Source organism: Chanodichthys erythropterus, chromosome 3 (genome assembly GCF_024489055.1).
Source record: "Chanodichthys erythropterus isolate Z2021 chromosome 3, ASM2448905v1, whole genome shotgun sequence".
In the NCBI taxonomy this organism is placed as follows: domain Eukaryota; kingdom Metazoa; phylum Chordata; class Actinopteri; order Cypriniformes; family Xenocyprididae; genus Chanodichthys; species Chanodichthys erythropterus.
Window position 1 is genome coordinate 3,838,285 of NC_090223.1, and position 13,855 is coordinate 3,852,139.

Genomic DNA, 13,855 nt, shown 5'->3' on the forward strand with positions numbered 1-13,855 from the left:
ACCTTCTCTCTCAGGCGAACAGGACGATTTGGCATCCCCAGCCAGAACTCTGGGCTCTGCACCTCTGGTCCCTCGACGGGAGCCTGCTAACCTCCCCGGGGACGTGCTGAATACCATTTCTCAGGCGAGAGCTCCGTCCACGAGACGCCTCTACGCCCAGAAATGGTCGGTCTTTGTTGACTGGTGTTCTACACGCAACATAGACCCGGTGGAGTGTGACGTATCTCCGATACTGTCTTTTCTCCAGGAGCGTTTGAATCTGGGTCGCACCCCTTCAACGCTCAAAGTTTATGTAGCAGCCATTGCAGCGTTTCACGCCCCTATTGCTGGCCAGTCAGTGGGACGAAACAACCTCGTGGTGCGTTTCTTGAGAGGTTCTAGGCGATTAAATCCTCCTCGTCCTCTCACTGTTCCCACCTGGGACCTCTCTTTGGTCCTCAGAGCTCTTAAAGGGCCTCCCTTTGAGCCACTGCGTTCAGCTGACCTCAGGCCCCTGACGCTCAAAACCGCTCTGCTACTTGCACTAGCATCGGTTAAGCGAGTTGGTGACTTGCAGGCCCTCTCCGTGAGCCCTGCATGCCTTGAGTTCGGGCCCAACGACTCCAAAGTCGTTTTGAAACCTAGGCATGGCTACGTCCCTAAGGTGCTCTCGACTCCATTCAGAGCACAGGTTATTTCCCTCTCAGCGCTTCCTCCCTCGTCGGACGAGCGAGAGCTGGAACTACTACTGGCCTGGTCTAGTGGAGTTTCGATTAAAGACATCTGTGAGGCGGCCGGCTGGTCCTCACCGTCCACTTTTGTCAGATTTTATCATTTGGACGTCCCGACCTTACAAGCTCGGGTCCTCTCGGTATGATCCAGCGGCCTCTATCGAGCTCCGCTCCATGCCACTCTGGGAGTTAACTCCCTTTTTGTAGTGTAACGAGGGTTCGACGGCTCCGGCCTTCTCACTTGTCCCCTGGTTCCCTCACGGTGCCCAAGACAAGTCCAGTCGTTCCCTGCCGTGGCACGGCGCGGTTGAATTCGTTCCCCATACACAGTACGAGTGAAGTATCGAAAGGGAACGTACTCGGTTACTAACGTAACCTCGGTTCCCTGAGATACGGAACGAGTACTGCGTTACATGCCGTGCCACGAGGCTGCGGCTTCAGTGTCGTCGCTTCAGTCGAATGACCTGAAATCCTATGGCGAAACGCCCGCTTATATAGCCCTAAACCCCGCCCATTTCGGCGGGAATATTCGCGCGCTCTCTCGCCATAGGTCGCGCAGCTATGCCGCGCCGTCATTGGTTCAACAACTTGTCTATGAGTGAACCAATGACGATGCAGTTACACTGCGTTATTGAAAAAGGCTTCAGTAACGGGGAAAAAGGAGACCTTTCCCCATACGCAGTACTCGTTCCGTATCTCAGGGAACCGAGGTTACGTTAGTAACCGAGTACGTTTTTGACCATCGTCCACATGACCAAATGTCCCTCCTGGATGCTATGGATGCTGCATGCCAAGACATCACAGCTGAACACTGCCAGGGGTGGATAAGGCATGCCAAAAGATTCTTCCCACGGTGCCTTGCCAGAGAAGATATCAGGTGTAATGTGGATGAGAACATGTGGCCAAATGCAGAAGACCGGGCAGATTAGAAGATTACTTTGTTTTTTTTATTATAATTCCGGTTCTTTTTCTGTTTGCAGTAATGTCCTTTTGCAAATAAAGTCTTCACTGCAGCAATTCTGTGTCTGTATTTTTTTTTTTTTTTACATAAACTGTACATTTTATAAAGCTACTCTGAGATGGTCATTCATTTTTTGTATTGAATTTCTGCAGCAAAAGAAACAAAATGCATGCATTTACTAAACCCAACAAAACAAAAATGTAGAGAGGCTTCAAAAGAAACTACAATGCAAAACACAATCTATGATCAATACAATATACTGTCTATTGTATAAGGGCAGACCTGACACATAAAATAATGCATTTTTTGTAATTTTAGCTGATGATAGTGTTTTTTTTGTCATTGTGTTATGATTGACTAAATGTTCCTGTTGGAAGAGAACATGTGTTAGTGTTTTGAATAATTATTTGATTTTAAAACATGTTTGCAGTGTTTTGTTAGACATAGTGTATTGTGTTAGTTTATTATTGTATTTTGAAAATTAGTTTTGGGGTTTAGTTTTACAATGTGTGATTTTGAGCATGAAATTAACCGTTTTGCCAGTTGTGTGTTTTAGGTGTGTTGGTGCGTTAAGAGTTTAGGAAAATTGTTAAATGTATCGAAAAAACTGTCATAGCGATTGTAAAAAACTGTAATATGACCCGAGAACAACGAGTTGTCCCAGAGAGAGATTTGTTCATTTTGTGCTGACTGCGCATGCGCAACATCACATAGGTTCTGTATAGGAAACAGAAATGATTAGTTCACCTCTCGAGTCTTTCGGGTTCGAGTCGTTCGTTCATCCCGTCACAGCCCCATAGGATGAATGCAGAAACTGAATCATTAGTTCATCTCTCGAGTCTTTCGGGTCTGAGACCTTCGTTCTTTTTTCACGTGATGTGACAGCCATTCACAACCTTCCTTACAAACAAGTGTTATTTTTTTAGTTTAGTTTTTTTTTTTTTTTTTTTTTTTTTGCTAGCCTAAAAATTGATATTTTCCTATATCAGGCTGAACATATTGGTTTAATATTTTTATCAGAAAGATTGGTCAGAAGGGACATAGTGGCATAACATAAATGTTTATGCATGACCAAGCGGCAACCTCCCCCTGTCTCTCGTGAAGCCAGTACGGAAGTGACTTAAACTGCGATTCATCGACTGGCCGCTAGGGACAGGCTCCAAAAGAGAGCAGAATCTCATTGAGTCCCATGTTAAATTGGCCAAGTTTACAGCAGAAAAAAACATGTTTACAAGTTGGTTCAAATTGTGGTTTTGGTCTATACTGCTAATTTTGCCCTTCATGACAACTCTGAGGGGGGTGAATTTTTTTCTATCTCATTCTTTTAAATTATATTAAGCCTTAAAGTTCTGCATAATTAAGGGCGTGGTCACTTGAGTGACAGGTAGGCGCCGCTGTTGTCTGTGAGCCGTCACTCACTTTACCTCAGCTAATTCCAGCCGCTGAATTTGGCATCTCAGCCGTATTTGTGCTCGATTATTTTATACAATTATAAAATATGGCTTGCTGCATAATATTCAAGACTGATGTGTGTCTGTGTAGATGTGCGTGCATGCGGAAGAAACAGAACACACGTTGTTTGGATCGTGGCACTGGCTAAAAGTTTTGTTTGTGAGATTTAACGTTACTACAATGACAATACCAGGAGGAGGATGTACAACTCCGACAGCACTGCTTGGATATTATAACTAAAACTGCTGCACTATTTTGAAAGAATATACTTTGGACACGGGCTCATTTGTTGTTTGTTTTGCAATGGACATTTATATTTTGCCCAAGTGCTACAGATTGGATTCATCTCGCGATCTCTATTATAAAGGTATGAAGTCCCATTTTAATTTTCCATGTTGTTATTTGCACACCCAACACAAATTACTGGTGTTGGAGCATCTATATCTTTAAAAAAAACACCGTAGATTGACAGTAAACCTTTAGAACTTTCTGATGATAAAACTTATCTTCATTAATAATTTAGATAGTATCTAGATAGATAGCGCCTTTGCTTGCTAACATGGTCACGTCGAGCTAGGCGGGCGTGGTTTCAGTAAACAGTCACATCAGCTCAAACCACCTCCCCGCCTCTTTGCCCATTTTCAGTTATCCGGGAGTGACGTGCAATCACGTGCTGCTAAGATGGCCGCGGCCTCATTTTTGCCTCAAAACTGCTGTTCAGAACTCTATGGGTGACGTCACGGACACTACGTCCATATTTTTTTACAGTCTATGTGCATGACATACACACACCGGTACTGCAATTGCCTGTGGTGCTGTCACGTCACGGCACAATTTTATTAATTGTTTGGTTTATTTATGTCTTCTATGGAGCCATATAGTCACTCACCATATATATATATATATATATATATATATATATATATATATATATATATATATATATATATATATATATATATATATATATATATATATATATAGCTCGAGAGCGAAGGTTTCGAACAGACTGTGAAATATCAGTCAGCCAATCAAAATGCACGCAATAACCCATAGCAACGCGTTATGGCAACGCCTCAGACTGACGGAAATGTAAATATAAACAGGAATTTTCCGGCTTTTGAATGATTCCTTACTTTTGTACATTGTCATGATAATTATAATTAAATGCATTTTGTTTAATTGCGCGTCTTGCAGAAGAACATTGTAGCCGGAGCTACTTCTCTCTGTTTACGTCTATGGCGAGTCACGGAGGTGCTGTGCTGGTTCCTACCAGACCAGTCTAAAATAGTCAGAATATAAACACTGAGGTGTACCGTAGTAATAATGGAATCGTGACGCATATGCTCATTAGATCATTTTTGTAAATTTTGAACAAAAAAAAATGACGGACAGCAGCTTGAATATTGAAAGGAAAAGTATAGAGCTAATTCTCTGGCTTTGTTTTTTATTCTGTCATAGAAAAATCAGAAGAAGAAAAAAAAGAGTGCCCAGAAGAAGTTCTTCACTATGAGAAAAACTTACTAATTTTGTTTGCTGTCATATCCCTACTGTGCATCATTGGTTTCTTCTGTGTGATTCTGAAGGTACGTATAAATTGACAGCTAAAAGCACAAATCAAAAAAACAACAACAACAACAACAACAAAAAACCGAATAAAACGTATAGATGACATGCTGTCATGTACATGCTGTGAACAATTTGTACTATCACTAGTGCACTGAGGCACTTTGGGTTTTTCATGTTAAAGGGTCAGTTCACCCCAAAATGACAAATTCGTCATCATCTACTTGCCCTCATGTCGTCAAAACATAGATATGTCTACGTAGATTCATCTGCTTTAAGCCCGGGATACACTGCACGATTTTTGGCTGTGACCGACATATTTCCCGAAGAAATGGGATGACCTTTCACAGTTGAGAATGTGTTAGCTAAACCCTTCGTCTTATTTGTATTGTGTTAGTTTAGCAAAAAAAGTGTCTAACTACGGTTGCATACTGTCCACATTACCTGCCCCAAATAGTATTGAAAATGACTAATGTACATACAGCTGGTAGAATATTATTAGCGCAGTATTAACAGATTTATATTACTACATCTAACATATAATTTTATATTGTTTAATGAAAGAGAAAAGCAAGTAAATTAAAGTGATCTTGTTGTTGAATTCGTGACATGAGTAGTGAAATGTTACCAAGTTCTACAGACGCACAAATCCTCTCATTATAAACAACAAAGCGGAGACAGTTTGAAAATAAAAGATTAATTGTTAAGTTTAGTCAGATTCATTGTTTAAAACGGGAGTTTTCACATTTTACTAACAGTGTAATTCACAATTTAAAGAAAAGGTTTTGTTTTTTTAATTTGTGGCTTTTCCTACATATTGTGGCGACGGCACTGTTTATTCCCTGTTATCAATGAGTTTGACTTGATTCACCTGCTGTTGGGAGGAGGTGTCCGGGAGGAAAAAGTGTTAGGAGAGAGGGGCAAACACAGTGTGTGGAGTAAAGAAGAAGAGAGTTGAACGTTAGTCAAGAGGAAGAAACGCTAGTCAAGCTCTTTCTGCGTTTTGTTGTTCTTGGGGAAGTTAAGACACCTCCTGATACCTGCGTTTTAGTTTGTAAACCTTCAGGAAATAAACCACTGTCCGTTGGGTGCTTCAATCTGGATTCTCGTCTCCTGACTGTTTCTCCTGGGAAAGTGCAAAACGTCACAATATGTAATAAAGTGCCAAAAATAGATTTTAAATGCTATAATAATGATTCGATAATGTCTAATGATAAATTTGTTAATAAGTGCTCCTCTGATTTCATCTATTATTAGTGGTAATTTTAAAATTTTTAAATAAAATTTCTTAAGTGTTTGTTTTCTTACATCACACAACTTATTATTAAAGCAATAGGATTCATCTTTGGACGAACCACACACACACACACACATACGGTGGCTGCGGTCAGAACCACATACTCAATAAATAGGTATTTCATTTTAATAGGTACTTACTTATCGAGCGCTAAAAGAGTAGGTGCTTAATAGCCAAATCTCTATTATGAATGCGATCCGACATCATCCACCATGTTGATATTATCATGTGACCTACAATGTTATCACAAGCACAACAAGTTAAAAGATATGAGTGACAGGTGCACTGACACCTGACTGCATCAGTAACTCGACAGTCGACCCAGGTTTGTGTCAGCGTTTACAATGGTTGGAGTGTCTGCACAAAGGAGACATCGGGCAGCTGCTCGGAGAGATCTCGCCTTTGGAGAAGAAGTTCATTTTATACTAGAAAAATGTAAGTATCACTACTATAATGGATAAATTGTCCACTTTGGTGGCTGAACAAAAAAAAAGGCTTGACGCTCACTGTCCAAAAGATTCCATTGTCCACAGCATAAACCAATCTCAAGGTTGGAGATATTGTGTTGGTGGTTGACTCTACCTCTCCCCGATCTTCATGGCCACTTGCTAGAATTCTAGAAACAAAACCTGATTCAGATGGGATGGTCCGGTCAGTCAAACTACAGACAAGGACAAGTATTATGGAGCGACCCATCACAAAACTCTGCTTACTATTGGAAGATGATGATAACTAGAGCTCAGATAAAAGGAAAGTATATATATTTCTTTTCTTTTGTTATTTGATTAATTAGATTATTTATAGCTCCTTTTGTAAATGTATATAAATGTTTGATGTTATGATTAAAACATTTAGGGGCCGGATTTGTAGGAGCTAAAATAGGATTAATTTAAGTATTATGTTTATTAAATATCTTATGTGAGCTGTTATTTGAGTTGACACCATCTAGGGGTTGAAGTTGGAGATGTAAGGCCTCTGGAAATAAAGGACCTGTGACTTAACCTGAGGGCGTGGCCTGAACCGGAAGTGACAGTCTTTGACCTCACGGCCTGACACCATGCGAAATAGACTGATTCAATCTACCTGTTATCTCTTCAATCCTTTAGTTATTTGAAATTTTGATTTTTTGATTTTGCATACAGTTGCTTTTTTGTAATAAATAATACTTCAGTTTCGGAAAATTATGCTGTGGACAATGGAATCTTTTGGACAGTGAGCGTCAAGCCTTTTTTTCTGTTCAGCCACCAAAGTGGACAATTTATCCATTATACAACTACTTAATTTAAATGACCTCAAAATGAATTGAATTGCCAATTAACCCACCCCAACACTTATGCACAATTATAAATACTGACCAATACTTAATTTTATTACATATTTTCTTACTGAAAATGATATATTTTAGTAAAACAAGCTGAATTTTGTCATATGACATCGCTATGCATGAATACAAACTATACAAATGCAGCTGTGAATACTTCAATTTTAAGTCAAGCAATTTATTCATGAAATTATTATATTTTATTTACTGCCAGCAATAGGACACATGAATAAATTCATACACAATAAATCACAATAAATGGATGCATATAAAAGTCAACACCACATGAAACAAATCAAATGTGTTATTCTAACAAACTATCACACATCTACAGGCGGTGAACTTCACATCTCAACACAGCTGTGCCCGTTCAGCAGCTGACCTCCGTGCCCACCTTCGCCTGTCTTTGCTGTCCATCATGTCCCTCATTGGTGCACCCAGGCTGGAATCTGACCACGGATGGGAGAGGGACATCGAGGTGCTTGTCTTCCTGTACTGGCTGGCCCATGCAGCATCCTAAAGGGTGTTTCACAGACCTTCGGTATCCCCAAGACCTCTGTACATGACATTGTGCACAGAGTGAGCAAAGCCATCATGGGAATTTTGAGGATTTGTTTTCCAACTGTAGATGACCTGGAGGCAGTGGGAGCAGGATTTGCACAGCTGGCTGGGTCACCAGCTTTCAGCAGAGCCGTTGGTGCTACAGACGGCTGTCATGTCTGGATTAAACCCCCAGCAAATAACTCCCACTGCTCTTACAACAGGAAGCTGTTTCATCACATCCAGCTCCAGACCATCACTGATCACTGGGGGAAGTTCCTTGATGTCTTTGTGGGATATCCTGGGACTGTGCACGATGCCAGAGAGCTAAAGAACAGCCCTGTGTATGCCAGAAGCCTATATCCACCTGCAGGCAAGTGCATCCTTGGGGATGGTGGCTATCCCTGCCTGAGTGCACCCATCTGCCTCATCACCCCATACAGGAAGCCTGTACAGAACTCTGTATGTATTGTTAATTATTTTATTGGATTACCCTACTGGATATTAGGCTTGTTCCAGATGCATTTGCGCTGTGTCATCAGTTCCACCAGCCCTATCCCTCACGAGTCAGACAATGTTCCCATTTCCAGCAGCACAAAGCAGAAGAACCCATTGTTACCACTGTGGCAGCAGCGAGCGCTTCTCCACTGGCTGTAAGAGTGAAAGTGTCAGACCTCCGCTTGGAGCTCCGTTAAACAGGAGCGGGTTACCCCCAAGGATCAGGGTGTGACCCGAACGGCAGAGAAGTCCCAAAAACATGAGAAATGTAGCATGGGCCATCAGAGACAGTGTGAGTCCCAGTCGCTTGATAGTATTTTAACTGCCCTCGTCAAGTTAACAGTATTCTGCCATCACGTCCTTAGTGGGGAAACAGTGCCTTGTTACCTGTTATCTACAGGGAGAAAAGACCAAAGTATTATGGGACACAGGCTCCCAGAATGCATTATAGATGAGGAGTGGAAAAACAAATATGCACCTGAGATGACACTGAGAAATATTTTGGAGGTGACCGAAGCGGCCAATGTGGAATGAAATGGACACTTGAAACTGTTATTAACAAGCATTCCCGGACTGACTTTATATTTTTTTATACTTTATACTGGTTTTTTTTTTTTCTTTTCTTTTTTTTCCCAATTGCTTGATTTTGAAAATATATTCAACTGATCTGCATCCAGTTTTGTGTCATGATTTAAAGTGTTGTATTTTCTTTAATTTTATGTAATGGTGGTATATTTTGTACATGTTGACAGGTTAAATCCTATTGGGCACCAGAATTTAATAGAACTTAGTTAAAAATTGGAAAATTATTTTTGGATGGGCCACCACCGTTACAAAGGCGTTTTTCATTTGCCTTTATGAACAATTATATATCGCTTATAAATAATTAATTACATAATTAATTGTTATCAAGATTAATGTGGTTAGGAGATGGTAAGATGTGCCTGGAAAAAAACTAGACAAATAATTAAAGAAACAAAACATAATAAAATTATTGGAAGACAAAAATAAAAGCAAACTGGACAACTTGGTATTAATGTCTCAGTTTGCTTTTATTTTGTGTTCCAGTAATTCTTGTATATGTTTTGTTTCTTTACCAGTTACCAGGCTTTACACTTTTAGCTAAGGTTGAAGGCTCGCTCGAAGCGTAACGCCTGGAAACTCTGCACTACGCAGAGACAAGAGGCTGTTTCTAATGGGTGTCAATGGAGGAGAGGCTTCACTCCACTGAATAAGCTATTTCTGACATCAAGAAAAAAATGTTTTTTTATAAGAGAAATCCTGGACAATAGCGCGGATTCATTGATGATTCAGTTTACAGCACTTCTCATTCAGTGGTATCTGCAAACAGTGATTGACTGTTGCATAATTCACAGATATCAAGGCTGTAATCTGATTGGTTGTCAAGGCACACATGATGTGAGTTAGCCGTTAGGCTTAATCCAATGGTAGAGCCACAGACCCTTGTTTCTCCCAATGATAAGACCATCTCTGGTTCATTTATTCCCTGGGAATGGAATCCATGATCTTGGGTGGGAATCTTTTCTTTGCGGCATGAGTGGTGCACGTCTTTTACATCATTAAATTATGACCAGTTTATGCGAGCGTCAAGTTGGCAGATATTTAGAATCAAAGTAAGTGATTATCAGCTGGATCCGATCAGTGGACGATCGTTTGTGGTTAGAAATTTGTGAAGCGATTTTAATCGGTGGAAGATAGAATAGTTATTCATATGTAATCAATTTTTTCCTATTGGAAGAAATCAGTTTGAGTGAGATTCAGAAATTCAACAAAACATAACTGGTTGTGCTTAAATAAGGTCTTAAATACTCATAATAACTGTATAAACATTGTATTCTTTGTAGCATGTGAAAGTAAAGTTAAAGCTAAAAAACGAACAAATGTAACGAATGTAGCGGTTATTAATCAATTTATGGATGAAATATGAATATAATAATTCATAAGGTTATGAATAAATTATGATTCATATATCGACCCAACGGGGAATTAAACATATATTGTGAATCAATTACAACGAATTATAATCAATTACATATATGATTAGTTCTGGTTTAATAATTATTTAGAGAAACTGTTCGTTTGTCCAGCAAACTAAGTCCCTCACAGAATATTATAAACAGAGTTATTCTCTGGCCATGAAAATAACTTGCTATATTATAGCATCAAAGCAAAAAGCGATCGAAAAACGTTAAAGTGACTTGGTTTTCAGCTGAAAGAACAAACAGAACAATCGAGCGTGAATAACGTTTTAATATATGCAAACTACGAATACAGAGGTTATACGTCTAAATATATATACAAGAATATACACACCTATGTACAAGAGTGGAAGTAGAGAAGGAAAGAGAGAAGGCAAGTAGCAAACTCACCAACAGTCCTAAGCCAGCACGGAAATCAGTTTCATCATCTAAGATTGAGAAACGGCAGTATACTTGCATTGGTTGCGTGTGTCGAATTTCAGGTTAGCGCTGGTGCAGTTCGTTGGCTTCCTCCGTTCCGCGGGAAGGTTCAAACTGAGGACTTGAGAGTGAGTTTCGCTGGAAGATGGCGGTCCCGAAGCTGAGCGCGATGGCAGCCCGTGGTCACCGGAGATGTCCGGGAAAAACGTGCACGAGATGCTCGTGAGACAATCGGGAGAGAACACACAAGAAATTGTGCGTCTTTGCTTTTATGACAGATAAGCCGACACACCTCCTTGAGGTGGGGTAGCCAATAACATGGGTGCAAAGTTGGCGGGAAAGCTTTCCCTTTGTTTGGCCTCACGACTTAATCTGCATGATTTATGACTATCAGATCAGATTTCGAAATGGAGTGCGTTCTTCACAGTATCATTAAACACATAGAAAAATGCATTTGTCAGCTGTGTGACACATCTCAGTGAATAGCTCGTGTCCGGAGCTTTACGGAGAGACCAAACTCGATAGGTCAGAAAGGCATAGGAGAGAAGTTATGGTTTACAGACAGGATTCCCCTATTAAAATGCACACTAGCACAAATACACTCATTTAAACACTAGGAAACATGCATAGGCCCTAAAATATATCATATATATATTCCAGCATAGTGGTAGTTCACATATACAGTTAAAAATGTATGATTGTGTGTTTCTGTATGTGTCTGTGTGTGTGTTTTTGTGTGTCCCTGTGTGTGTGGGGTGTTGGAATGTGGATCTGGTCAGTCTCTGGGGGGGGGGTGCTCCTTTTGAAGTCACCGAAGTGAGGAAGTTGCACTTTCTGTTTACCCTCGCAGGTCCACAAAAGTGTCAAGTGGGCTCATCTTTGGCAGATCTGTTCAGAGCCGGGATGGTTTTACAACCCAGTCCAGCATGCTAAAAGCGTTCTGAACATTCCAAAGTTTATTGATTATCCTGATACGTGTGCATACGCTACACAAAATTAACTAAATAAAACATGTAGATCTTTATTTTCTAGATATAGCACATTTTCAATGTTTCCCTAATCCTGTGGTCTCAACACTGTACCGTACATGGTATTCCCACATAATTCCAGTCCGAAAGGAGAGCACATGTTCAGTTCAAAGAACCACTGCTCTGATCAGATATTCCAGATTAAGTCATCAGGTTTTAGGGATGAACTTTGTTCTGTTCTGCAGAGTTCGGCTCCATCCTGAATCAAACTCACCTGAACAAGATAATCACTGTCTTCAAGATCACTAGAAAGAGTTTTTATCAGGATTGGAGCTAAACTCTGCAGGATAGTGGGCTTATATCCCTGAGCTAATGAATAGACACTAAGATGGGTGTGTCAGACAAAGAGGACATTCACAATGTCCAGTGTTAAGAGATTTGAGCAGCAGGTTTGAGAAATAAACTGATCTATATGATCATGCTTTACTGGAACATTGTTTTCTCACAGTCAGTTTAAATGCTAACAAAATACTTGGATTCATGACATGAATGTTTGATATTTTAATTGAATCACTTCTTTTTGTCATCCTCAGATGAAAGGGTGTTGGGGGAACAGGAAAAACACACCATCAAATCCAGCCTCAGACTTATAATGAGATGAAATGGAGAACATTTGGATGTAATGCCTAAAGTACAGGCTTTCACCAAACCTGACTATCAATACCAAACTTTGATAAATACTGTGATTAATATGAAGATTAAGTTGTGTTACGCAAGAGAAATGTATGTATTTAATCAGTGTTGTTTATACATGATTAATTTTGTTAATCTTACACGAGTTACATAGATTTCCTTGTATGATCTTTGTTTTGTTGATGTGTATGTAACCATTGTTTGTTTTGAAAACAGATTTTTTTGTCTTTTATTGTGTTTAAGATATGACGTTTCTTACAGGACTTTTCAAAAGAGTGCTAACTGTCTAATAATGTCAGGGGACGAACCCAACGGAGGTTATGCTGTACATGTAAGGGTCAGATTTTGATTGATGAGCACAGAGATATACATGTTACCTTTTATATTAAGTATTGGGTTATTTACTGTCATACATTTGGTAATAAAAACTCAGATATGATGTTTTTATGCTTTTCCATTTTTCTTTGATGTTGCTAATCTACTGTACAGTTTCTGTGAGAAGCAAGAATAATGACCCGGTCAGTCCGCTGGGAAGAAGTTAGGGAGTTAGATAAGATGTTTCCAATTAAAAATGATTTACACACATGGTCAAGTGGACACAACTATTATGGGATGTTGGTGATCATTATGGGATGTTGATGGACTGAGGTGAAAGTGTACTTGTATGATAAAAGGAAGTAGGATGGTTTTATGATTATTTGCTTTTTTGTTTATCCAATCAATTTTGAAAGTCTTTGTTGGAAAATTAATATGTATAATTTGACTGAATAAATACTCTTTTGTTTAGAGCTCACTTTGTGTGTTTTGGTTGTACGAGAGACTACCCTGAAATTTGATTTTCAAGAAATAAATTTGGATTGATAATTTTACTATTGAGTGGTCTGACTTCAATCTCATTGGTGAATTTCCACCACAGTTACTCTATATTTCAATCTGTAAAGCTTTCAAAGACACATTACTTCATATCTGAGTTCATGTGTGTTTAGTGTGAACTCATTTTTTGACTTTCCTTAATGCTTACATGGACGTTTGGTAAAATGCTAAATTGTTATGAAGCTTATAGAAACAGTATGATATGGTTATGTCAGTTTATGTGGACTAAGTATTAAATTGATTCCAGTAATATGTTTTATGAATGTACTGTATAAAAAGTGAAAGCATGACAAGGGTTTGTTTAAGCAGAATACACTGTTTATTGATTTGACTGGATCACATGTAAGACGTAAGGAATTATTATAGCTGAATAGAGATTCATGAAGTTACAAGACACTGTGATTAAATGATTGTAATAAAGTCATTACTAGATTGCCTCAACTTTGAACAGCAATGCAATCTGACATTATGAATAATTATGTGACTTATACTTCATATATGCTGTCAGTTTATGCTTTGTGAATAATTGTTGTTTTTTATTTTCATTCAGAGGCAC